Source organism: Desmodus rotundus, chromosome 13 (genome assembly GCF_022682495.2).
Source record: "Desmodus rotundus isolate HL8 chromosome 13, HLdesRot8A.1, whole genome shotgun sequence".
Classification (NCBI taxonomy): domain Eukaryota; kingdom Metazoa; phylum Chordata; class Mammalia; order Chiroptera; family Phyllostomidae; genus Desmodus; species Desmodus rotundus.
In genome coordinates, this window is record NC_071399.1 from 50,671,457 (window position 1) to 50,697,752 (window position 26,296).

Below are 26,296 nucleotides of genomic sequence, written 5' to 3' on the forward strand. Positions count from 1 at the left end.
ATCTACATATATAATTTCCTTCAGAGATTATCATCATTTTAGATACCTGCCTGATATGTAGGCTTTCAGAACCAACACTGCTAAAGTTGAGGAGGAAGATACTTGGAGGAATTTTAGAACAATAAAAAAAAATGAAATCTAAAAGTGGCCAAGTTCTAATTATTTCCCCCTTCACTACCTTCTCTCCAATCTTACTTTGGGGAGAGGGTAAAGGAATTATTTCTGAGTTTTACTTTACTCCTGCTTATCAAGCTTGAAACATCACTTTTTCCCTTTGTTGGCTTTTTCTTCATGAGGAACTTTTACACACTTAAGATATCCAGAGGGTAAATTAAGGTCCTTACTCAGGTAAAGTGTAATTAAAAAATAAAATTTAATGAAAGAAATATTGGTCATAAGGCACATTCCCGAGACCCAACCAAGACATATCATCCAGAATCCCTGGGGTTGAGGGCAGAAATTGACATTTTAAATACATTTCCTAGATGATTCTTACTGTACACATAAGTTCACAACATGTAATTGGTGCTCAAACAAAAAATGACGAATTTATTGAGCATTAGAGTCTGTAATTCTGATCCCAGATGCAATCTCCATTTAGCTTTGCATCTTTTAAAAAATCTTTCTTCGAAACACAAACAATATGTTAGAACTTTGTAAAAGGAAACACGTGAACAAAAGGTCAAGGATTGCTGGGATGTTTATTTCAAAGCCCTGGAGACCTCCTCTCTGATATTCCAAAGTCCCTCAATGGGTCTATAAATTGAATGTTATATCTATTCTTCCAAAGACCTTCCTCCCACAATACAGGTTCTATCAGGTGAAGGCTAATAGTTCATTAATGCAGCACCCTCACTCAGCATTTTATCATTTTTGCCACCTAATATGTGTATAACAAAAAATCTGAATTCTAATTTTGATGTTTGATTACTGACAGCTTTCAAGCCACAACAAACCAACATTTTCAAGCCAATGTATTCTCCTTCTACTGCCCCACATCTGGACAAGCTGATAAGAAAGCCTGGTGCTTCTCCCCTTGGCACTAGTAGGAAGTTCAAATCATGCAAACCCTAGCACATATGGGGGAACACTCACTGCAGCCCTATACTCTAACCACCATAGAATCCAAACTACTCACCCCTTCATGTCCTCTCAGGCCAGTTTTGGACCCATGTGGAAATTTGCCCTTTTTTTCCTTGAAAGCCTCACTATGTAAGTAATAAACCTTTGTGTGACTCCGTGGAGTGACCTAAACAGTCTGAAAAATGTCAGTACCCTTTCAATGTATCTCAACAGCTAAAGTTCCTCTATCCAGTCTGCACACAGCTGAAAGATCTGTTTCCCCAACATGCAGCTCTGATTTTGTCACTTTGTCACTTAAGATTAGAATTAAATGTCTCAATAGTTTCCCTAAAAAATCAAATTCTAAAACCTTAGCCTACTATCTAAGGCCCATAATTTTAGCTTAATTTATCTTTCTAAGTTTGTCTCCTCTACCATTTTTCAAAAATCCTGTTAATTAGCCAATAGGTAAACTACTGAGTCCGAAAGGAATTTTTTTTAATCCTCACCCAAGGAGAGGACATGTCCATTGATTTTTAGAGAGAAAAGAAAAGAAGAAGAGAGAGAGAGGGAGAGAAACATCAATGTGAGAAAGAAATGTCAATTGGTTGCCTCCTGCACGTGCCCTGACCTGGGGCCGAAACTGAAACCTAGGTATGTGCCCTGACTGTACCAATGACCTCTTGTTGTACAGTACAAGATGCTCCAACCAACTGAGCCACTCTGGCCAGAGCCCAAAGGGATTTTAATGCCTGGCTCGTACTCATAATTGGCCTTGTATTAATTTTCTATTGTTGTCTTAAGGTATTACTTATATCTTTTGATGCTATTTAAACGTTCAGTTATTAAATTTTTTTCCTCTATTATATTTTAAGAAGATTTTCTTTTTTCCCTCTATAGGACTTAAGGCAGAGCCTGGCACATCACATGTGCTTTATGACTATTTAGTCTTCTGATTTGATTTTATAGAGTCCTAAATCTACTCCAGGATAAAAAACTAAAACAAAAGAATTTCTCAAGTATAAAAAGTTAAAACAAAAGATAATTTTTGCTGTGGACTTTTCAGGGAAATTTTATGTTTTAATCATGTATGACTTTAGGGGATTAGATCTGGAAAAATACTTTTAATGTAAAAATGAAATGGATCTGTCCTTTAGTCAGCTATGATAAACTTGAACTTTTCTCACTATTGTAACTTACCAAGGATAAACTATGCTTTGGTTGAATTATTAAACCAATTGGTTTGTTTCTAGTGTATTGATCTTTAGGAGGAATTTTTCCAATCTTGTTCTTTGAGTATAGATTTTAATCATTTAATTAGCACTACTAGGCACCCTGTTGCTAAAAAATACAACATGGTATTTTTTCCCAATGCATTGATATTCACATGGGCATACACAAGAGAGATTCAAGGCTCCTTCAGAAAAGCGTAACAACTGCAGTCTTGTCAGTAAAGCTTCTCGCACAAAGACACTAGATATGCCATGGTTACCATTGGAATTCTGCACTACTTGCCTGAAGGCCGAAAAAGGTAGGTGGTTCAGGTTTCCCTTTAACTTGGTTAGATGCAAAGAAAGGATGTCTAACAGAAAGCCTCCTTTAATCTAGAAAGTTCTAGAACAATATTCATAGCAATGCTTTTCTCTAGAATCTTACTAATAATATCCAAAACAGGTTCTACTCTCATTTATTAGACAACTCCTCAGTAAAGACAGGAGAGTCTATGGATGTTCACACACAACCACTTGGGAGGTGGGTGCTGCAGATTAGAAAATGAAGGGATGCTAGTTAGAAATGCCAAGAATCACATACTTGGGTTCCTTGAATATGTTTGAGAGTCATATTAAAGCTTGAGTTGTCTATTTCTACTGAGCTTTTATTAATGGGTCACTGCTTACAGGCTGAACTATATGGGTCATAGCTTTATTAAGTATTGCATCAGCTCCAAACTCTAAATTCTACAGCACTTGATCAGTTTCACTGCTACAACTTCAGCTGCCATTCATTAAAAAGCTCACTATGCATAGACAACACTCAACACATTCTTGGGTGTCAAGGCTCTTCCCCACCTCACTCAACCCTCTTCATATGTCTCATTTCCTTTAACTATCATATTTTTCAGACTATAAGATGCACTTCCTCCCCCAAATTTGGGAGGAAAATGGGGGTACATCTTATAGTCCGAATGTAGCTTACATTTATTTACATTGGTGAAATATTATGTTATTTATGTTATTATATATTTTACCACATTTTTTGCTTCAAAAATTTTTTTCCTATTTTCCTCCTCTAAAACCTAGGTGTGTCTTATGGTCTGAAAAATACGGTAAGTACCAATCTTTTCATTCCCATTTCTCACTGATACTCTTGCAAACAGTCTCTGAAGCTATTTTCACTCAGCTACCCTCCACATTGCTCATTTTAAATACTCCATATGTTTAGACAGTATGAAGAAATCTTAAAATTTCTGAAGTCTCTGTAGGGGAGTTTTACATCTGCCCCTATTAGTTTGCTACTCTCAAACATACTTTCTCACATTTTATTCATGTCCTGTGCTTTTCTGGCTATGTAATATTGATCATAGCAGTATCTAAAGCTGGCAATGGCAGATCACTTACTACTGATGCCAAATAAATCTCCATTCATAATTATGGAGGCCAATGAATCAGTTGTCTAAGATAAGGCAGTGCATGATGGTGGCATGTGAGGAATACACCACTGAAATCCCTCAAATGCTAAAATTTATTTCATTCCTTAAAAAAATGCAGCCCCATTTTCCAACTGCAGAAAGCAAAATGCAAAAACAAATCATTATCAATAATTTCCATCAGGTTGCTTAATAAATGTATATTTTTAATATCCAGAATCACCACATATGACTGGTTGTAACATGTGACATTTATCTGTAAAATAAAGAATCAACTCCATGAAAGTTCAAAGCCTAACTAGAGAATATTTAAAATATACTACCATACTTGAAGTATTTCTAGTAAAAACAATCTGAATGTTCCATTAACATCCCAAATGAGGTTTCTAGTCTTTGCACCAAATGAGTAAAATAATCATTCCAAAATAAAGACTACATGTTTAAAGTGATTATATTCTGTTATTTCATTTGCACTTGTCTTTCCTAATAATCAAGCCAACAAATCTAGAACAGTAGTTTATATTATAATGTGGCCACCTTTTTGTGGAGATTTGATCCAAAGTATGATCAAAAAAGACCAGCCCCAAAATATCTCCTTGGCGATAATCTATTTCTTGGTTTTCATTCCATTCTATATCATTATCCAAAGGGACAGGCTAGCTAGGAGTAATTTTTTTTTTTTTGTGATAAATCAGCTCGTAGAACTACAGAGGGAAAAGTAGCAATTCTTACTTATGTCAAGAAATAGTCACTCTGTTTTCAGGCAAAAGCTGACTTTAAATTCTTAAGTATTGACTAACTAGCTTCCAGTTAAAATGTAGATTGAATACAATTTATTATTTTCCCTCCAAAAACCTAAGAAGCAGAGAAGGCACTAAAATATATAAACTCACAAGTATAAAGAGAACAGGAAAAGAAATGACAACAAATTGTTGAAAGTTTGAAATCAGATGAGTGGGTACTAACTTAGGAAACTAGAAAAAGTTTGGAAGTGGTTTGAGGTGGGGAAGCCTCAGTCTTACTCCAAAAATAAGCAGATGCATGTTACAGCCACAGAAAGCCTCTGTAATCTGTAACTGGGCTTTAATTACCTCTGAAAGTCAGAGGTTCAAGTGATACTGAAAGCCAGAAGCTTATTTGAAAATCTGTACAAGTAACAACCTCATAGAGTTCCTCCCTAGCCTGCTTAGCCAAATGACTACCTCTGTGGCACCATGAAAGAAAACAGAAAGTTTGTACACTGGAGAGATTGAACCAGAGACTCCAGCCTTGCCTTGTGACACATATTTACACTACAGGAGAACTGTACTAAAAACACAGAGAACAGACCAAATGTGAAACTTCTGAAAGGTGAACCCTCCCCACCCTTTCCCCAACTCCTTCTTCCACACAGTTCCAGTATGCAGTCAGGAAATCCTAGCTCTCAAGCATGAAACCAGAGGATTTATCTCCAGGGAAACTAACCCATCAAAAGCAAAAAAAAAAAAAAAAGCCCTGGCTGGTGTAGCTCACTGGATTGAGCACATGCTGCAAACGAAGGGTCACCAGTTTGATTCCCAATCAGGGTGCATGCCTGGGTTGCGGGCCAGGTCCCCAGTGGGAGCCACATGAGAGGCTACCACACATTGATGTTTCTCTTCCTCCCTTCCCCTCTCTTTAAAAATAAATACATAAATAAAAAAGAAAATCCTGAGCTATAATTTTTTTAAAATCCTACAAATATTGACAGTTCTTCTAAGAAAACACTCAACCAGAATGATTATCTTAGAGGGAAACCTATTATTTCACAAGGCCCGTCCACTTATTCAGAACCTATAAGCAGTCTCTTTTGGTACCTTGAATATGAGCACACACCCAACAATAACACTGAAGATAAGAAAGATCTTTGATATGAAGGACACAGACCAAAGGTAAACAAGCAAATAGAAAAAGAAGAGTCAGAAAAAAACTTCAAGCACACAATGAGGTACCATCTCACACCGGTTAGAGTGGCCAACATAAACAAATCAACAAATGTTGGAGAGGATGTGGAGAAAAGGGAACCCTAGTACATTGTTGGTGGGAATGCAGACTGGTGGGGCCACTGTGGAAAACAGTATGGAATTTACTCAGAAAACTAAAAATGGAAGTGCCCTCTGACCCAGCAATTCTGCTGCTGGGATTATACCCTAAGAATCCTGAAACACCAATCCAAAAGAACCTATGCACCCCAATGTTCATAGCAGCACAATTTACAATAGCCAAGTACTGGAAGCAACCTAAGTGCCCATCAGCAAATGAGTGGATCCCAAAACTATGGTATATTTACACACTGGAATTCTATGCAGCATAGAGAAAGGAGGAGCTTATACCCTTTGCAAGGTATGGATAGAACTGGAGAGCATTATGCTAAGTGAAATAAGCCATGCAGTGAGGGAAAAATACCATATGATCTCACCTTTAACTGGAACATAATCAACAAAAGAAAAAAGCAAACAAAATATAACCAGAGACATTGAAATTAAGAACAATGTAACAATAGCCAGAGGGGAGTGGGGAGGGGATAGTGGGGAGAGGGGTCTATAGGAGCTACTATAAAGGACACAAGGACAAAATCAAGGGGGAGGGTAGAGGTGGTGGAGGGAGGTGGGACTAGCTGGGGTGGGGTGGAGGGATGGGGAGAAAATGCAGACAATTGTAACTGAATAAAAATAAATTAATTAATTAAAAAAAAACTCCAAGCAAAACAAAACAAAACAAAACAAAACCCTACTGCGCATAATCCTCCGAAAAATAAAACAGAGATAACATCCACTAAACAAGAAAAGGAGGCTACAAAAAAGCAACATTTATTGAATAAAAACAAATTCATGAGAATTAGAAAAAATCAGAAGAAATGTTCATAAACATTTTAATAGAAGGGATAGAAGATAAAGTTTCATAAGTCAAGTAGAAATTATCACTTATCTGTTCAAAAATAAAAAAATAGGAAAAAAGATAATATTAGAGAATCAATCTATAGGTCAAACATCATTTTAGTGGAATATTCAGAAAGAGATAAATAAAACAGAGGAGTAAAAATTATTGAAGAAATAATTTGAAAATGTGTCAGAAGTAAAAAAAAAAAAAAAAGAGAGAGAGAGAGAACTTCCAAATGGAAGGACCAAAAAAATACCCAGCACACAGCCACACCATTTCTCATTGTTAGGAAACTATAGCAGCTGCAGGAAATCTAAAACCTCCCAAAGAAGAAACACCTGAAGATTGAGAATGAAACTAAGATCTATTACATCACAGAATTACAACAATTGCAAAATAACACAAAGTGCAACATCAGAATCCAGAAAGTTCCATTAAGACCTTCAAAATATTAAAGAAGATGAATTTTATTCTAACAACCTAGTCAAATGATCCATTAATTATAAAACTAGAATAAAGACAGCAAGTTCTAGAAAGACATTTCCTATGAACTCTTTTCTAGGAAGTTACCACAAGATGTGTTTTATCAAAACAATGGAGGAGACCAAGAAATTGGAAGATAAAGGATTTAGGAAACAGTATGCCCAGTGTAGAAGAGAGGAAAGAGGAATCCCAAATATGGTGATGAAGGAAGATTTCTTGGCAATATTGGTGTGGCAGGTGGAGAGAAAAAATAATAATGTAATAGGTTACCTGATGTAATTAAACATAATTAGAGGAGATTTGTAATTTACATAGAGTTCAAGAATGAATTAACACTATTAAACAGTATATAAAACTAAACAAATGAAGAAAAGGAGCTGATTATTAACTCTAAGGAAACCAAAATGGTATAAAAGAATGCTGTCAATAATATATACAAGGGACTAAGAAGAATATCGCTCACAAATACTGATCTAACAAAAACCATGTTGAGAAAATATGAGAGTTAAATGATCTTTCATAGTAGGAACTTAGTAGATAATATCTAAAGCTGAAAATTAAGAAATAAAACATGAAGCACATTATTGAGAAATACAAAATTAAATGCCAGAGAAAAAGACTTGAAAGAGATTGCCTTTTTTTTTTTTAGCAAAATGTTTATTGTAGTGTTGTACAAAGAATTTCCAGTCAGAAAATGTGTGTTAGAATGAATTGGAGAGAAAAAAAAGAACACACATTTGGCATTTGCCTTAAAAACCACCAACACATGTCTGAAAGGGATGCCTGGGCCAGCCTGCAATTCTGGAAGCCTACTGCACTGCCTGCTGTGCTGAAGTGCTGGAGGCACAGACTAAGACCTTTCCACTGTTTGGAGGAATGTCAGCCCTGTTGAGATAAGCTAATGTCAGCAGAACTGCTGGGTCTATGTCTGTCAGGGCCTCTGGGAATCTAGCTGAGGGATCAGGCCCTTACGCGATCACTGGAAGTCGGACTTGGTGTACCTGCACTGTCATCTTCTGCAAGCCTGTGGGCACACCAGCCAGCCCCTCACCATGGCTGGGGACCCAAGTCCAATGTTTCTCTAAGAGGGAAGCTGGGCTCAGTCACATGACAGGGGCTCACACAGAGGAATCTCTCCAGTGTCATTCATAGTGGCTTAGAGCTAAATTTCTTTAAGGAACATGTGCACTGTTTCCCAGGCCTTGGCCAGCAATTCCATATTGGATTCTGTTCCATGTTTCCAAATACTTTATTACCAATGAGTGTCACCAATCTCCAGTCACAAACTGGCCACCCAATGCAGTTTACCCTCTTCCCTTCTGCCAAGGGCACCCCAGTGGCTGCCTGGGCCACTTCTCAGCTCCACCCAAGGCCTCTGCCAGCAAGTGGTTTGTGGAGGGGTTGCTGGGCCTGTGAGAGGATTGGCCCTCCTTTCCTACCCGTCCAGGGCCCAGCAGGGCAAGACTCATTCAGCAAATCACATACCCAAATTCCAGGACAAATTTTGTTCCTCAGAGATTCCCAAAATATGTCTCAAGATGTCAGTGTCCCATGTATCTGGGGGCCACGAAGACCCATCCTGGAAGCACTCCCGGAAAGGTTGCACTAGGGGATGTGGTACAGCAACACCAGGGCAGCCAAGCTCTCTGGGGCCGACCAGAACCTTCTGTGAGTTGAAGAGATTGCTTCTTTAAATAAGATTTGGGGATAGAAAGAGGTGGAGTGAGACACCACTGTTTTGGCCCTAGCCAGGTAGCTCAATTGTTTAGAGCATCATCCCCACACGCCAAAATTGCGGGTTCCATCTCCTGTCAGAGCATGTACAAGAAGCAACAAATGAATACATAAGTAAGTGGAACAACAAATCAATGTCTCTCTCTCAACAATAAATAAAAAAAATAGAGACTACTATTTTCCATCTGTAATCTTACAGAACTATTTGACTATTTAAACTATGTACATATGTAAAAGTAAAATTAAATGTAAAAAATTAGAAAATGTGTTAGCTACAACTCACTGGTATAAAATTATAAAGAAAGAAGAGTTTACAACTGATTATAAAATGTATATGAAAATGCAAAATATCTAGAATAGCCAAGGCATGTAAATACTTTTTGTGCAGCTTCAGAAGTAAGATACTGTGCTACTGGCAGAGAGCTAGAAAAATAAAACAATGAAACAAAGAAGAATGAAGGTAATATCCATACATATATAGTCCTGATCTGCAACAACAGCATCAGTGTACTTTAAGGGAAAAAGTTTGAAATTTTCAACAAATGTTGCTGAATTAATTGGATAAGGGAATGAACCTTGACCTTTACCTCATACCCTATACAAAAGTAATGGATTCTGTATCTCAAAGTAAAAAAAATGAAAATAAATAAAGCGTGTAGAAGAGGACAGCATAACATATTTGTGAACTTGGGATAAGATTTAAGTAATATAAGAAAAGTCTTTACAAAACAAAAGGCTGATAAATTAAATTTCATCAAAATTAAGAACTTCTATTCATCAAAAGATATCATTAAAAGAAACAAAAGGCAACTCATGGTCTGAGAAGATGTTTGCAATACATACATCTGACAAAAGGCTTGCATTCAGAATATACAAAGAACTATAAGGCAGTAGTACACTTGCAATTTATATAATGTTATTAACCAATGTTACCCAATAAATTTAATAATCTTTTAATTTAAATAACATAAAAAGGCAATCCAATTTAAATAATTGGCAAAAGATTTGTATAAAAACTTTACAAAAGTGGCTATTTGAATAATTATTTGGAAAAAAAGCTCAATTTTGTTACTCATTAGACAAATACAAATTAAAACTAGAATGGATATAATCTGCACTCACCAGAATGGCTAAAATTTAAAACACAGGTGATAGCAAAAATTGGTGAAAATGTGGGGCAATGGGATCTTCATACGTTGCTAGAATAAATTTAAATTTTATAACCACTTGGGAAAATTGTTTGACAATATCTATGTACCTATGCTTTGAGCCAGAAATTCCACACTGGAGGAATTAATGCATACATCTACCAAAAGGTATATACAAAAGTGTTTATAGGAAACTTATTCATTAAAGTGAACACTGGAAACAACTCAAATCCTCATCAGCAGTAGAATGATAAATAAACTGTAGTATTTTCATACAATGAGATACTGACTGGCAATTAAAAAAACACTATTACATGCAACAATATGGATGAATCTCACAGACATCGTGTTGGGAGAAACAAGCTAGAAACAAATAAGTACATAGGGTATGATTTCATTTATCTGAGGGTTGCAGGCAAAACTAATTTTTGGTAATAGGCATCAGAGTGATTACCTCTGAGGACAGAGGTATTGACTGGAAAGGAACACAAAGGAGCCTTTTGAAATATTGGAAATATTCTGTATCTTGATATGACTGGTGGATCCATGGATATGTTCATAAATAAAAATTCAACAAAATAAACACCTACCATTCATTCACTTCACTGTATATGTTACACCTCAATAGAAGTTTGTTTGGGGACACCCTCTTACATCCTCTTCAAGCTTCTTTAACTCTCTTTGGGTCTCCGTTTCCACGTTATCTCTGATTTCCAGTAAGCCTGGGGTGTCCCGTTCACTCTTGGAGCCACACTTACAGCAGGTTCCCAACTGTTCAGCTCCATGATTCTTCCAGTGTCATGACATTAAACTCCCTCTTCCCTAACCACTCAGAAGTAGAGTTCACCAAATGAAGCTTCACCATCTCCTAAGTACATATAGCTCTCACATCCTACCCTTCCTTCTATCAGGTCCAAGTATTAAAATACTTGCTCTTGGAGAAACGACATAGATTATTTTTAGGATTCCATGCTGCCATCTTATCCCACATGCAAAGATTGTTCAAGTCCTGTTCCCTTCACGTTCCCCCCCGAAAGAAAAAAGGCAGAAAAGAAAAAAAATAGATAAAGAAAAGATGGCTCTGTAAATTTCTAAATTTATTTTCCTCATGGCACAGTTTTACTTTATCAATCTCATATTTTTTCTGCCTCTCCCTTTCTTTTACACTATTCTTATTCCTTCTTTTCTCTCTAGCTACATCTGATATACTTGAATATGACATGTGAAGAATGATATAACAGTAGAATAATTAAAAAAAATAATATACCTTCTAGAGGTTTACTCCCCTTATCCTGCCCCAAGGAATACAAGTTTTTATGTAACATAGTCTAATTTGTCTACAGTATTCAACTCAGGCTCTTCTTTATTTTTTAAACATATTTTATTGGTTATGCTATTACAGTGTCCCAGTTTTTCTCCTCTTTATTCCCCTCCACCCTGTACCCCCCTCCCATCAGCATTCCCCCACCTTAGTTCATGTCCATGGGTCATACATATAAGTTCTTTGGCTTCTCCACTTCCCATACTATTCTTAACCTCTCCCTCTCTATTTTGTACTTACCATTTATGCTTCTTATTCCCTGTACCTTTTCCCCATTCTCCTCCTCCCACTCCCTGCTGATAACCCTCCATGTGATCTCCATTTCTGTGGTACTGTTCCTGTTCTAGCTGTTTGCTTAGTTTTTGTTTTTGTTTTTGTTTTAGGTTCATTTGTTGGTAGTTGTGAGTTTGTTGTCATTTTACTGTTCATATTTTTGATCTTCTTTTTCTTAGATAAATCCCTTAAACATTTCAAATAATAAGGGCTTGGTGATGATGAACTCCTTTAACTTGACCTTATCTGGGAAGCACTTTATCTGCCCTTCCATTCTAAATGATAGCTTTGCTGGATAAAGTGATCTTGGATATAGGTCCTTGCCTTTCATGAGTTTGAATACTTCTTTCCAGACCCTTCTTGCCTGAAAGATTTCTTTTAAGAAAACAACTGATAGATAGTCTTATGGGAACTCCTTTGTAGGTAACTGCCTCCTTTTCTCTTGCTACTTTTAAGATTCTCTCTTTATCTTTCATCTTGGCTAATGTAATTATGATGTGCCTTGGTGTGGGCTTCCTTGGGTCCAACTTCTTTGGGACTCTGTGAGCTTCCTGGACTTCCTGGAAGTCTATTTCCTTTGCCAGATTAGGGAAGTTTTCCTTCATTATGTTTTCAAATTTCTTGCTATTTCACTTTTCCTTCTGGCAGCACTGTGATTTGGATTTTGGAACATTTAAAGTTGTCCCAAATGTTCCTAAGCCTGTCCTCAATTTTTTGAATTCTTATTTCTTTATTCTGTTTTGGTTGAATGCTTATTTTTTCCTTCTGGTCCAAATTGTTGATTTGAATCCTGATTGCCTTCCGTTCACTGTTGGTTCCCTGTACATTTTCCTTTATTTCACTTTGCATAGCCTTCAGTTTTTACTCTATTTTGGGACAATACTCAACCATTTCTGTGAGCATCCTGATTACCAGTGGGTTTTTTTTGTTTGTGTTTTTAAATATATTTTATTGATCATGCTATTACATTTGTCCCATTTCCCCCCTTCACTCCACTCTACCCTGCACACCCCCTCTCTCACACATTCCCCCCACCAATAGTTCATGTCCATGGGTCATACATATACGTTCTTTGGCTTCTACATTTCCTACACTATTCTTAACCTCTCCCTGTCTATTTTCTACTTACCATTTATGCTACTTATTCTCTGTACCTTTGCCCCCTCTCTCACCTTCCAACTCCCTGTTGATAGCCCTCCATGTCATCTCCATTTCTGTGGTTCTGTTCCTGTTCTAGTTGTTTGCTTAGTTTGCTTTAGTTTTTGTTTTTGGTGTGGTTGTTAATAACGGTGAGTTTGCTGTCATTTTTACTGTTCATATGTTTTATCTTCTTTTTCTTAGATAAATCCCTTAAACATTTCATATAATAAGGGCTTGGTGATGATGAACTCCTTTAACTTGACCTTATATGAGAAGCACTTTATCTGCCTTTCCATTCTAAATGATAGCTTTGCTGGATAGAGTAATCTTGGATGTAGGCCCTTGCCTTTCATGACTTGGAATACTTCTTTCCAGCCCCTTCTTGCCTGTAAGGTCTCTTTTGAGAAATCAGCTGACAGTCTTATGGGAACTCCTATGTAGGTAACTGTCTCCTTTTCTCTTGCTGCTTCTGAGATTCTCTCCTTCTCTTTAATCTTGGGTAATGTAATGATGATGTGCCTTGGTGTGTTCCTCCTTGGATCCAGCTTCTTTGGGATTCTCTGAGCTTCCTGGACTTCCTGGAAGTCTATTTCCTTTGCCAGACTGGGGAAGTTCTCCTTCATTATTTGTTCAAATAAGTTCTCAATTTTTTCCTCTTCCTCTTCTCCTTTTGGGAGCCCTATATTCAGATGTTGGAACATTTAAAGATGTTCTGGAGGTTCCTAAGCCTCTCCTCATATTTTTGAATTCTTGTTTCTTCATTCTTTTCTGGTTGGATGTTTCTTTCTTCCTCCTGGTCCGCACCATTGACTTCAGTCCCAGTTTCCTTCACCTCACTATTGGTTCCCTGTACATTCCTTTGTTTCTCTTAGCATAGCCTTCATTTTTTCACGTAATTTGCAACTAAATTCAACCAATTCTGTAAGCTTCCTGATTACCAGTGTTTTGAATTGTGCATCTGATAGGTTGGCTATCTCTTCATTGCTTAGTAGTATTTTTTCTGGAGCTTTGATCTGTTTCTTCATTTGGGCCTTTTTTGTGTGTGTGTCTTGGCGCACCTGTTATGTAAAGGGGCAGAGCCTTAGGTGTTCACTGAGGCGAGGCAATGCTCGTGCTGCACTGTGATGCTATTTGTTGGGGAGGGCTCTGATAGGGAGCAATGGTGCTTGATTCACTCTCTGCTGGTTTTCAGTCACTCCCTCTGCTATTCACAATCAAATTGGGCCCCTCTAGCGCTGCTTCCCAAGTGGGTGGGTTTGTGTACATTCTAGGCCCCTGTGGGTCTCTCCAAGGAACTCTCCTGTAAGGGTCGGAATTTCTCCCACTGCCACCTCAACCCCCACAGGAGTTTTCAATCAGTGGTTTGAGGCTTTATTTCCCTGCATTGGGACTCTGGGTTGTGAGGTCTGTCACACGGTACACCTGCTGCTGTCTCTCTGGCCAGCTGCAGCTTTGCCCACCCTGCTCCACAATCTGCCACCTCGCTGGATCCACCAGCCACTGTCCTCTCTGCCAGGCTACTTGTCTGCCCCACCTACCAGTCTGGATGAGTGTTTCTTCTTTATCTCCTTGGTTGTCGGACTTCCATTCAGTTCGATTTTCTGTCAGTTCTGGTTGTTTTTTGTTTTTTAATTGTTGTTGTCCTTCTTTTGGTTGTGTGAGGAGGCACAGTGTGTCTACCTACACCTCCATCTTGGCCAGAAGTTCTGATTACCAGTGTTTTGAACTCTGCATCTGATAGGTTGGCTATCTCTTCATTGCTTAGTTGCAGTTTTTCTGGAGCTTTGATCTGTTCTTTCATTTGAATCATATTTTTTTGTCTCGGTGTGCCTTTTAGTAGTTAGGGGCGGAGCCTTAGGTATTCGCCAGGGTGGGGCAACCCACTTTGCTGTGTCATGGCGCTGTTTGTAGGGGAGGGGTCCAAGAGGGAACAATGCCACTTGCTCAGCTCTCTGCTCACTTTCAGTTACTTTCTCTGCTATCCACAAGCAAATTAGGCCCTTCTGGTGCTGATTCCCAGGTGGGTGGTTTGTGTACGTTCTAGTACCTTGTGGATCTCTCCAATGAAGTCTCCTGTGAGGCTGGGAATTTCTCCCGTTGCCACAACCCCTGCAGGTTCTCTCAGTTAGAGGTTTTGAGGTTTTATTTCCCTGTGCTGGAATCCTGGGTTGCACCATCTGTCTTGCTCCCCAATGGTTCCTCCCAGTTTATCCGCATGCAAATGTGTGACCACCCACTCCGCCAACTGCCTCCTGGCCCTGTCCACCAGCCCCCACCTTACTCACCTCAGTTCTGCAGCTGCTGCCTTGCCATGAGTCCTCTCTGCCCCTGGATTCCCATCTCCACCCCTCCTACTGGTCCGGATGAATATTTCTTCTTTAACTCTGTGGTTGTCAGACTTCCACACAGTTCAATTTTCTGGCAATTCTGGTTGCTTTTTGTTTTTAAATTTGTTGTTGTCCTTCTTTGGTTGTGTGAGGAGGCAAAGAGTATCTACCTCTGCCTCCATCTTGGCTGGAAGTCCTCAACTCGGACTTTTCAAACAACAATGTAATGTGCGATCATAGTTCCACAGGGACTGCAAAATTCAAATGAAAGCAACACCGTGTTAACACTGCTCAGAGTTTTGTGATCGTGAGACTGCTATTTTTATGGAAGCATGTGTAAAAATCATTTTTGTGGAAATATATTTATCTTTAGATGTAAGATCTACCTACCACAGGGAGTATCCAGCCAAACAAAGTTAAGTGACTTAACAGAGATGGAAAGTGCTGAGATTTACATTTCATGTCTAGGATATGTCAGATTTCTTAGAGTGAGTTCTCTTCTTTCAGTATCATAATAAGTGATACTAAACAGCTGTTTAAATGTAGCAATATTATGATCTTCTGCCAGTCATAGATTCCTAATATTCTTTCCCCAAGATAATTTACCTTCCCACTTCTCAGGGTTATATTTGCATCATGGAACCAGTATTTTTTTTCTTCTCCAACAGGGGTCACAGCCCATGCTTTATTTGTCCATGTATTTTGTAGCATGAAGCTTTGTGCACATGGTGTTGAAATCTATTGACAAATGCCATATCCACTCAATGGTTAATATTTTGCATTTTACAATTCCCTATGCAATAAGAACTATGTGATAGCTTTAAAAATAATTACATAGCTCCAGACATTCTTAAGAGATATGTGCTGAGACATTTACAAATTCCCCAAATCATAGATACCATTATAGCATAGAATTTCTGTCATAAAGTTCAGTCAAGTATCACTAAAAACTTTTAATTGACCACTTAAGATCTTTATAATTCTATAAATAGATGACTAGACTCATTTATAAAGCTAATAATAAGAATTCTGTCTGGAAAATTTATTGCAGTTTGTGAATTGCCTTTCCTCATTTACTTATGGTGCACATGGTAAAAGCACCTCATATCGTCAGTCCAAGACACTGCCAATGTGGCATTGCTACTTTATAATTTATTCCCAAATTCAATTTTACTGTATAAGCACAATCGATTTCTTAGATTTCTTAAATTTCTTTTTACTTCCATGCCAACACTTTTACATGTTTTAGTTGTTTTTGTTTTATGTTTGTTATTTTCTTTAGCAGGGGCATTTCCCATAAAATACAGAGACTTTCTTGCTTCAGAAAAAGTACATAGATGGAAAGATGAACTAAAAACAATAAAGTCAGGCCACATTGAAGATCCTTAGCATTGGATAGGCTCAACACCAAGAAAGTGACTCACTCCTGCCAACCAGCCTCTTCTAGTGTTTAAGATTCAAACGTGCATCTCCAAAAAATTCAAATGATGTAAACCACTAGAGTTATTTAGTAATAGTCAAAACTACACATGTTAGCCTGGCTGGGTAGCTCACTTGGTTAGAGCATTGTCCTCATACAAGACTGTTGGTTTGATCCCTGGTTAGGGCACATACAAGAATCAACCAATGCATCAATAAGTGGAACAACAAATCAATGTTTCTGTCTTTTCCTTACTCTTTCTATAAAATCAATAAATGAAAATTAAAAAATAAACTACACATGTTAATTCTCTAAATGCTAAATGCCTTATAATAACTTTTTAAAATGTTCATAATTTGTGACTATACTTTTAGAGAGAGATTGAAAGAGACTAAATTAGTGAGCCTTGCTATAAGTGAAGAACTGGGTTACTTGCTTTATGCTCTAAAGACATGACATCATTTAATTCTCCCAGTAACTGTATGAGGTAGGTATATTATTCATATTTTTACAAGGAACTATAACTCTGAGAAGTATCAATGGTCCAATATTATACAACTAATGAGTGGTTGGTAAATAATTCAAGGCTGAGTCTTTCTGTTATTTTCACTGAAACACTGCTGTTCAAATGGCCTCGGCCTACACCACAGTTAAATTCTGAACCTTCAATACCAAATTTCAGCAAGTTGTGACAGGCTTTTGTATCCTCACATCAACCAGTACCTGTCTACCAGCTGCCCCAAGGAGGCACAGCAGCTCCCGTCAAGTGGGGCAATGCCTAAAGAAAGCTGACAGCTAATGCTGTTTGCAGCACTCCCAGCATCTTGGGAAATGTGTTTTTGTACTGAACGAGGATAAGTGTAGCACTTCACAGAGTCCATCAGTGTCTGTCCTTTGGATCCACTGCTTTGTACATATCCTGGAAGCAGCTTTGTTAAGATGAAGATGCATCTTTTTGTCCAGTAAAACTTATTGAGGTTTAGTGGTATGAAATGTAGCCCTAACCACTGTAGCCAGTCTTGGGATCACAAGTAAAACACATTGTTTCCCTCCTCTACTATCCATTCTATATTCTCCCCAATCTCAGGTAGTACTTTCACATGTCTAGCTGTCATACCCAGTGGCATGAACCAGACTCTCATCCCTGAGGGGTCTGAGTCCTAGTCACCATGTCCTTCTGACTTTGGCTTCTGAACTTATCTATTACTGTCAAAATTGGGCAAAAGAATGCCAAAGGGCACTTAAATAAATCACTTGAGTGCCAAATATATTTTCTTCTGCCTCCATTTAACAGTCGTGCAATCTCCTCCTGATCCCAGGAGCTTCCCTTCTTGCATGTTGGTACTTTGGCACAGAGAACCCAAAGTGCCCAAGAGTCAGCTGTAGCTTACAATTTAATAGAGCTTTTGCTGTGCCCTGGGGTGGGAGCACTCCCCACTTGGGAATCAGGACCATTAAACCCACAGAACCCAGACATGCAAAGAGAGGATGACAAATTCCCCCAAAGTGGGTAACTGGGAATGATGCTAAGCAGAACTATTCCTACCCACCCTGTATTTCTCCCTCAGGTACTATATTCCTACTAGATAGAACAGCACCAGATAAAATTCATTGATATCAAGTACATACTGCACACCAGATGATGATGGCCCTCCTCCTCATAAGGTATAGTCTTAAAGCTACCACCTCAGCTGTGCCTTGAATGCATCATTTCATCACTCTGCCAAGGTAGCAGCCTCTGGTGGTGCAGTATGTGATAGAACCAGTGGATCTCAAAGTCATATGCTACTCTGCATTCCCCTTCCTAGAAAGCAGGTCCCTAACTCTGATGGTATAAGGCACCCATGTCCATGAATCAAATATTCTGTAGACCCACAAATAGTGGTGCTGGCTGAAGCCTCATGGTAAGGAAAGACAAACCCAAACACAGAGTATATTTATATTTCTGTCAAAATGAGCCACTTTCCCTTCTTGAGTAGAAGAGGTCTATTGTGGTTAACTTGCCACCAAGTGACTGATTGGTATCTTTAAGGGCTGGTGCTTTACTGGGGACTCAGCATTGGTCTCTGCTGCTGGTCAGTTGGACTTCTGTTGGGACCATGCATAACATTCATTTCTGCCTCCAGCAATGGCGTCTTTATGCCTACATAGGTTGCAGGTAATCCAGACCCCACATTCTAATTCAGTGTTTGTTTCCTTAGTCCGCTGTTAGTACTAACTGTTACCGGTCAGGGCTACCAATAAGTAGACTGAAACAGTGATTAGTAAAAAGGAAGTTAATCAGGGAGTGCCCATGGAAGGGAAGGAAACAGAATTGGGCAGAGGAAGAAACTGGACTATTATATAGTTTCAACAAAGGCCTCAGCTGCCCCTACAGAAAGCTGGTATAGACCCTCAGGAGCTGGGGTGAGACATTCATCCTTTGTACCTTTATGTTGACCAGTTATTGGATATGGACTACCCCAGAAAGTGCAAGGTGACTGTCTTTAAAATAATGCCCAAAGGCGGCTGACAAGTGAGGGCCATCTGCTGACATCATTCCCAGTGGCTGGAGAAATAAGAACAGTAGACCCGAAGGGGTGTCTGGAAAAGTTATCATAGAGTTCATTACAAGCATGTATCATTATCTGAAATATTGTGCTTAAAAATTCTCTCTTTATTAAGTATCTTCTTTAATTAAAAATAAACATCACGAAGACAGATACTTTATCTATATGGCATGTAATACATAGGTTCTCACCATATAGTTGTTGAATTTTGAATGAATTTTAAACTGATTATAACCCCTATCAAAATAATCAAAGATAATCTATAGAGTTTTATATGAGGAAGCAATTTCTCTCTCTCTCATTCTCGCTCTGTAATTCAGAACCAGAATGTAAAAGTGTGGAGGTCATATAAACAGATATTTCAAGATTATTTGTTTTGGGGGTTTTTTAATGCCATCTAGAGAATAGTATATATTGGGGTGGGGGGAGAAAGAAAGAAGAGGAAATAACCTTGGAAATAAGTTTACCTATCACTAGAGGAATTACTATTCAGTAGTAACAGTATGAAAAAAAATGAATTGGCATATTTGGGCTGTACTATGTGGCATACACCAGGGGGAGCTAGTTACTCCCAGCAACAACAGCTGTGAGGCTTAGACCACATACCTTGTAACATGACAGTTTTAACACTAAGAAGACTCATCTTTGTGAAGCAATGGTGTTGTCAGAGAGAGCACATTTTGGAGTAAGTTTTTTTTTTGTTTCTTTTTGTTTTTTTTAATTTAGGCTGGGGCAGAGTTGTAAGAGTGAACTGGCAACCCTTTTAGGGACACCCCAAGCTTCAGAATATGAAGGAGGAGTAAAAAAAAAAAAAGAAAAGAAAGAAAAAATCAGATTAAATGACTAGAATTTACGGAGCAATATAGACCTCAAAAATTATGTTACTTAAACTCATTTATTAACCATGTGTATTTGTCAGTTAGATGTAAGAACAGATGATAACTTATTTCCAAAAGCCAAGTAGAGTTGAGGTTAAATTGTACATATAGTTACTTAAAGAAAACCATATATAAATATAATTAATATTTTATACCTAGAACTATCTCTATACAAATGTACATTTACATAAATGGATGTATCAGATGTCAGCTGGTTCCCAGATAGTGAAATTTGTAATATTCGATTGAAAATAATACTTTTTTTAATTAAACATTTTTTTTATTGTTGTTCAAAATAATACTCCTCAAGACTATAGCTTTTTACTCAGTTGCTGGGACCAGTCTATCCAAAACACACTATTAATAATGGCATCAAATATGTGGAAAATATAAGGAAGAAAAATTTATGAAAACAGCTAAGGCCAAAATCAAACTGAAAATTCAAGGCATCTAAACTTCAAAAGGGCATTATGTGCACACTTGCAGGCTGGAGTCAGCCAGGCTGTGGCACAAACAGCTCTCTGCTCAGCTGCAAGGGCCAGTACAGGATTTTCCCATCTACCCTGTTCCTTCTCCTTTGGTTTTTGCACAAACCTAAATAAATATGCTCTTTTTCTAGAAGAGTGTGCCCACCTTCTACTGTGTGTCTGTGTGGCTTCAGAGAGGAAGCAAGTACTGAAATTGGCCGTGGAAACTGTTTCATTTTGCCTTGGAGCTGTAGTCCTGTTTGCTCCAGGAGAGGAGCTGGCTGCAGGAAGGAGGCATTTTCTTTTTTCTAAAAAAGACTTTTCTAAAGATTTTCTTTTTTTTTCTTTCTCCACTGCCATTTAGTCCCCTAACTGCCCCCCCACCCCACAATCACACACTGTTGTCCATGTCCATGAGTCTTTTTCTTCTCTGCTGTCGAATTTCAATGACCAGAATCATTTCAATGACCAGAATCAATCAACAAAGTCAGGACACTGAGGAGTGGAAGTCATGGCTGCAGGGCCTCTCCTTCCTCCCCTGAAGTCTGAGGTTACTCCAAAGTAAAAGCCACCTTCTTTTGAAGAGAGTTATAGAAATAATGCATATTTGCTACTTATACATTTTTACTAACAATTAGCAAGCATATGCCACAGGTTATAAATTGAGGGTGCTTGAATTTAGAATGTCATTTTGCCTTAAAATTTCCCTTCCTTAAAGATTGAAGGCCAGTATATTCAGTATAAATCAAGTTCACATTTTGGAGGCTATGCAAGAGAGCAGGCTTAACTTAAGTGTTGTCACCAGGAGAGCAAAATTCAAGGGTTCATGACAAATCCTGATATGTCTGTTTCTATCCAGTCGTGTATAGGTGGGAAAACATTTAGTAACTCCTTCAGTAGGTATTACTCTTCTTAGGGTGTCTCTGATTCCTCTCAATTTATTTCACTGACAAAAAGCATGTTTTTAATCTTCCTGAATCACTGAGCCACTGAGAAAAGGGGGAATACAAAATGAGTTCCATTCCTTATAAATTATTGAAGCACACTGTCAACAATGATAAATCTTGACAGCAGGTGACAGCTGCAGAGCAAAAGGATACTGTCCAATCTGTGGAACCTGGGAGGAGGAGAAGAAGGAAAGGAAAGTCACCTCCTGAATGAAAAATTGAGGAAACTCCTATTTAGATTTAGAATGTGGATTTGGGGAATCTCTTCACAATCAACCCTAATCAAAATTAACCAATAAGTTATTTTTTTTAAATTTTAGATTCTTATTTTTAATTATGTTTTGTTAATTATGCTTTTACAGTGTTACTTATTTTTCCCCCTTTGTCACCCTTTACCCAGCACCCCCCAACTCCCTCATACAATCCTCCCACCATTGTTCACGTCCATGGGTTATGTGCATAAATTCTTTGGCTACTCCATTTCCTGTACTGTACTTTACATTCCCATGGCTATTCTGTAACTACCTATTTATACTTCTTAATCCCCTCACCTCTTCACCCATTCTCCACACCCAGCTTCCATCTGGCAACCATCAAAACATTCTCCGTATCCATGATTATGTCTCTGTTCTTGTATGCTTAGTTTTTTAGATTCAATTGTTGATAGATATGTGTGTTTTACCATTTTATTGTTCATAGTTTTGATCTTCTTTTTCTTAAATAAGTCCCTCTACCAATTCATATAATAATAGTTTGGTGATGATGAAATAGTTGGATTTTTTTCTCATCTGGGAACCTCTTTATCTGCCCTTTGATTCTAAATGACACCTTTGCTGGGTAGAGCAATCTCATACTTTTCATGTCTTTGAATATTTCTTGCCAGTGCCTTCTAGCCTGCAAAATATTTTGAGAAATCAGCTGACAGTCTTATGGTAACTCCCCTGTAGGTGACTAACTGCTTTTTTCATGCTGCTTTTAAGATTCTCCCTTTATCTTTAACCTTTGGCATTTTAGTTATTATAGGTGGGCTTCTTCACATCCGTCGTGTTTGGGATTCTCTGTGCTTGCTGGACTTGCATGTCTATTTCCTTCACCAAATTAGGGAAGTTTTCTTTCAGTATTTTCTCAAATAGATTTCCAATTTCTTGCTCTTTCTCTTCTCCTTCTGGCACTCTTATGATTTGAATGTTGGTACATTGGAAGTTGTCCCAGAGGCTGCTTATACTATCCTCATTTTTTAGGATTCTTTTTTCTTCTTGTTGTTTTGATTGGTTGTTTTTTTTTGGTTCCTTATGTTCTGAATCATTTTTTCTAGAAGAAATAAGGATTCTCATTTCATCCACCCTACTGTTGTTTCCCTGCAAATTGTTATTTATTTCAATTGGTATACCTCTCATTTCTGACTGGGTGTTTTTTATACCGTTGAGGCCCTCACTAATAGCATAACTGTTTTGAACTCTGCATCTGATAAATTACTTACCTCCATTTTGTTTAGCTCTTTCTCTGGAGTTTTGGTCCCTTCTTTCGTTGGGCCATGTTTCTTTGTGTCCTCATTTTGGCAGCCTCCCTGCGTTTGTTTCTATGTATTAGGTAGAGCTGCTTTGACTCCATGTCTTGGTAGTGTGGCCTAATGTAGTAGGTGTCTTATAGGGTCCAGTGGCACAGCCTCCCCTATCACCCAAACTGTGCACTTGAGGTTCACCCTTTGGGTGGATCGAGTACACCCTGCTCTTGTAGTTGAGCCTTGGTTGCTGTTGGCAGGTCAATGGGAGGGATTTACCCAGGCCAGTCAGCTTCAAGGACTGGCTGTGACCATTGGCCACCAATCTCTGTTCTCCATGGAGGATCAGCTGTGCAGGGGCAGGGTGGTGGTGGTCTGGCGTGGTCGATAGCTACCCACTGGGTGCACTGACCCTGAATTTCCTGGGTGGTGCAGATCAAGGTCAGCCTCCAGCATGTTTTTCCTTGGGCACCCTGACTGAGCTACAAAGCAATCTGAGATGGCTACTATTTGTGCTGGGATTGGAGATGCCAAGGCAAAGCTACACTATGAAACTAATCTGGCTGCTGCTAGTGCTGGGCTTGGGGCCCACTGAAGCCAGCTATTTCTTGTTTGATAGGATTTAGGAAGTTGTGACACATGAGCCAAGACCAACCATTCATATAGAAAAGCAGCTTGGGTGGGCCCATAAGTTGGGTGGGGTAGAGTCTCTGGGGATCTCTAAGACAGGTCAAACAATGTTAGCCAGGTTGATGGAGTCTCAGATATGGCACCAGCTTGCTGGCTTTTGGGGGAGAGGGTTTAGAAAAGGGACAATGGCTTCTGCTCCCCTTGATGCCAGACACTTCAGTTTGTCCCTATATACTACTGATGCCTTTCAAGCTTCTACCCTGGTGCTGGAGCTCAGAGGTAGTGAGTGAGTAGGTGAGTCCATGTGGGGGAACTGCTTGGGGCTCCAGAAGTTTCTTCCACCAACTCAATTCCCACTGGTTTTTATAGCTTGAAGTTATGGGGACTTATCTTCCTGGCACTGGAACCTTGGGCTGGGGAGCATGGTGCAGGGCTGGGACTCCTTACTCCCCAGATATCCCCCCTGAATTTTCCACCACACGTGGATATGGGACCAGCCCATTCCATGTCTGTGCCCCTCCTAATGGTCCAGGTGGATGTGGTTTCTTTAATTCCATAGTTCACAGACTTCCATTCAACTCGATTTCTGACAGTGCTGAGAGATGGTTGTTCTATATTTTAGTTTTAATTTTGACATGGTTGTGCAAAGGGGCAAGCTATGTCTGTCTATGCTACTATCTTGACTGGAAGTCCTGAGTTATTTTTTTTAATGGTGGCTAAAGTTTTATACTGTTTCTGTTGTTCTTGTTCTTTTTTTAACATCTTACCTCATTGTGATCAGAGACCACTGAAGTGATTTAAATGATAACTTTCAGAGGAAAAGCTTGTGGGCACTTACTAAAAACACCCCTTACCCCTTACCTCTTAACATCTTCTGTAAAAAGATATTTTTAAAAGTATATAAAGTAGGCAAGCTTGTTACTTTAACCACCTGATGAAACTAAAATAAAGAAGACTGAATATTTTCACTGAGTTCTTGTGAGTCCCATTCTCCTTCTCCTCAGTTCTAATTCATTACCTATTCATTCAGCAAGCATTTGCTGGGGTCTCTCAGTAACTTCCTCTCTGCTCTTTTTGAGACAAATAAATTCTTGGAAGGTATTTAGAACTTCTTAGCCAGCAAAAGGATAAGAAAAGATGTCATAACCATGGTGTAAATAAAAATTTTTCTGTTGTATTAATTTAGGGGTTTATTTTCATCCACCCTACATTATTAAATGTCCAGGAGTATCAAATATTAATCATGTATTTTGTTTCAAGAAAGACCATGAGCACCACAAACTGATTAGAATGGACTCATGGCCTAAAGTCAAAGGGAAATAGATACCATTGGATGTCACTTAGTTCCAGAGCAGCCCAGCCTTGGGTGGGGTGACACACTTCCCCTCTCAGAACCTCATCGACCTGCATCTGTATGAGCCTAAGAGGGAATGTATCCTTATGTTTGGCACACCAGGCACCTCACTCACCCACCTTAGTCCAGGCTCTGCCTTGATGATACTACCTTGGTGAGCTTTATGATTCCAGAGATACCTTGGATATGAAGAGCTTCTCTCTCTTCTGTTACCTCACATTGTAAGACTAGTGACTTCAAGAGTAATTGTACCCCCAAAGCCCAGATTTGGCAGATGCTTTCCTCAGGAGCTGCCCCGTGCAGGGTTAGGAAACACTATTACACCAAGAACAGTCACGAGAGCAGATTCTGACTGCCAAGTCTGGGCATCCTTGTTCTGTGTTAATTGCTCCTCTGGCTCCTGTCCTATGCTTTGGCCTTGAGCTTTGCTAACTGACTTTTTGCTTTGGTTCCTTTCTGGTTTCTACCTCCTGACCTCCACCTTGTCTCAGTAGCAGAATTTTCAGCTCTGACCATCATCCATATCCTTGATCAGGTTTGTTGCATATATTCCCTTTAGGTATCCTGCTTTCTTTTCTTCACAGTCCTGGGGTGAGGTCTGAAGGCTATTTCAAAATCCATGGTCCAGTCACTGACAGAGTGTCCTGGAAAAGAGAAAGGTGACCACAAAAGCTTGTAGTCTAATGTTCTTTCCCTACCATGGAAAACCATACTAAAAATGTATTTTGCCCTTTGGACTACATGGGTGTGTTACAAAGATTAACGTCTGTGAAGCCTGTGTGGACTAGTGTGAAAAGCAGCCATGTAGAAGATTGCCATTTGATTGCCTTGGCAACATCTGCACCTTAGGAAGAAGCCTCTAGAACAAGCTGTAATTGTAAGGTAAGGAGGCTGGTTTGTTTTTATCAAACACACCAAATCTAGGTGTTCCTTGTCTCCTTGAAATTCACCATTGTGAGAAACCATCACTTATTTCATTATTTCAGAAATTAATCCCTGTTCAAAAAAATGTTTGGAATAACCTTTTGGTATTTCCTTTAGAGCTAGAGGTACATTTTCCCCCAAATTTACTTAATGGTAAAAAAATCTTTGTCCTATTATGGTGGCCCTGAATCTTGGGAGAAAACTAGCCATTTATTTATGAAATATTGGAGAAAGAGATATAGCGAGAGATGGAGGGAGATGAAAAGAAGGGGGGGGGAGGAAACAAGGAAGGGAGGGAGGGAGGAAGAGGGAGAGGGAGAACAGGTGAGGGAGGGAGGGGGGAGAGAGAGAGAGAGAAATGATTCTGCCTGTAACTATAAAAAATAGACCTGATTCTAAAGTAATAAGGGGATGTGTGTGTATGTATGCATACACATGGAGGGAGGGGGGTGAGCATGTATGAAAAACTAAGAGAGAGAGTATATCCCTGGTATTTCAATTTGTTGGTAGAGTAGTGACTTTACATCTCAGTAAACAAAGAATGCAAATCTAACAGGCCACGCATGCTACAACTTCCACCCCATCAGGAAAAT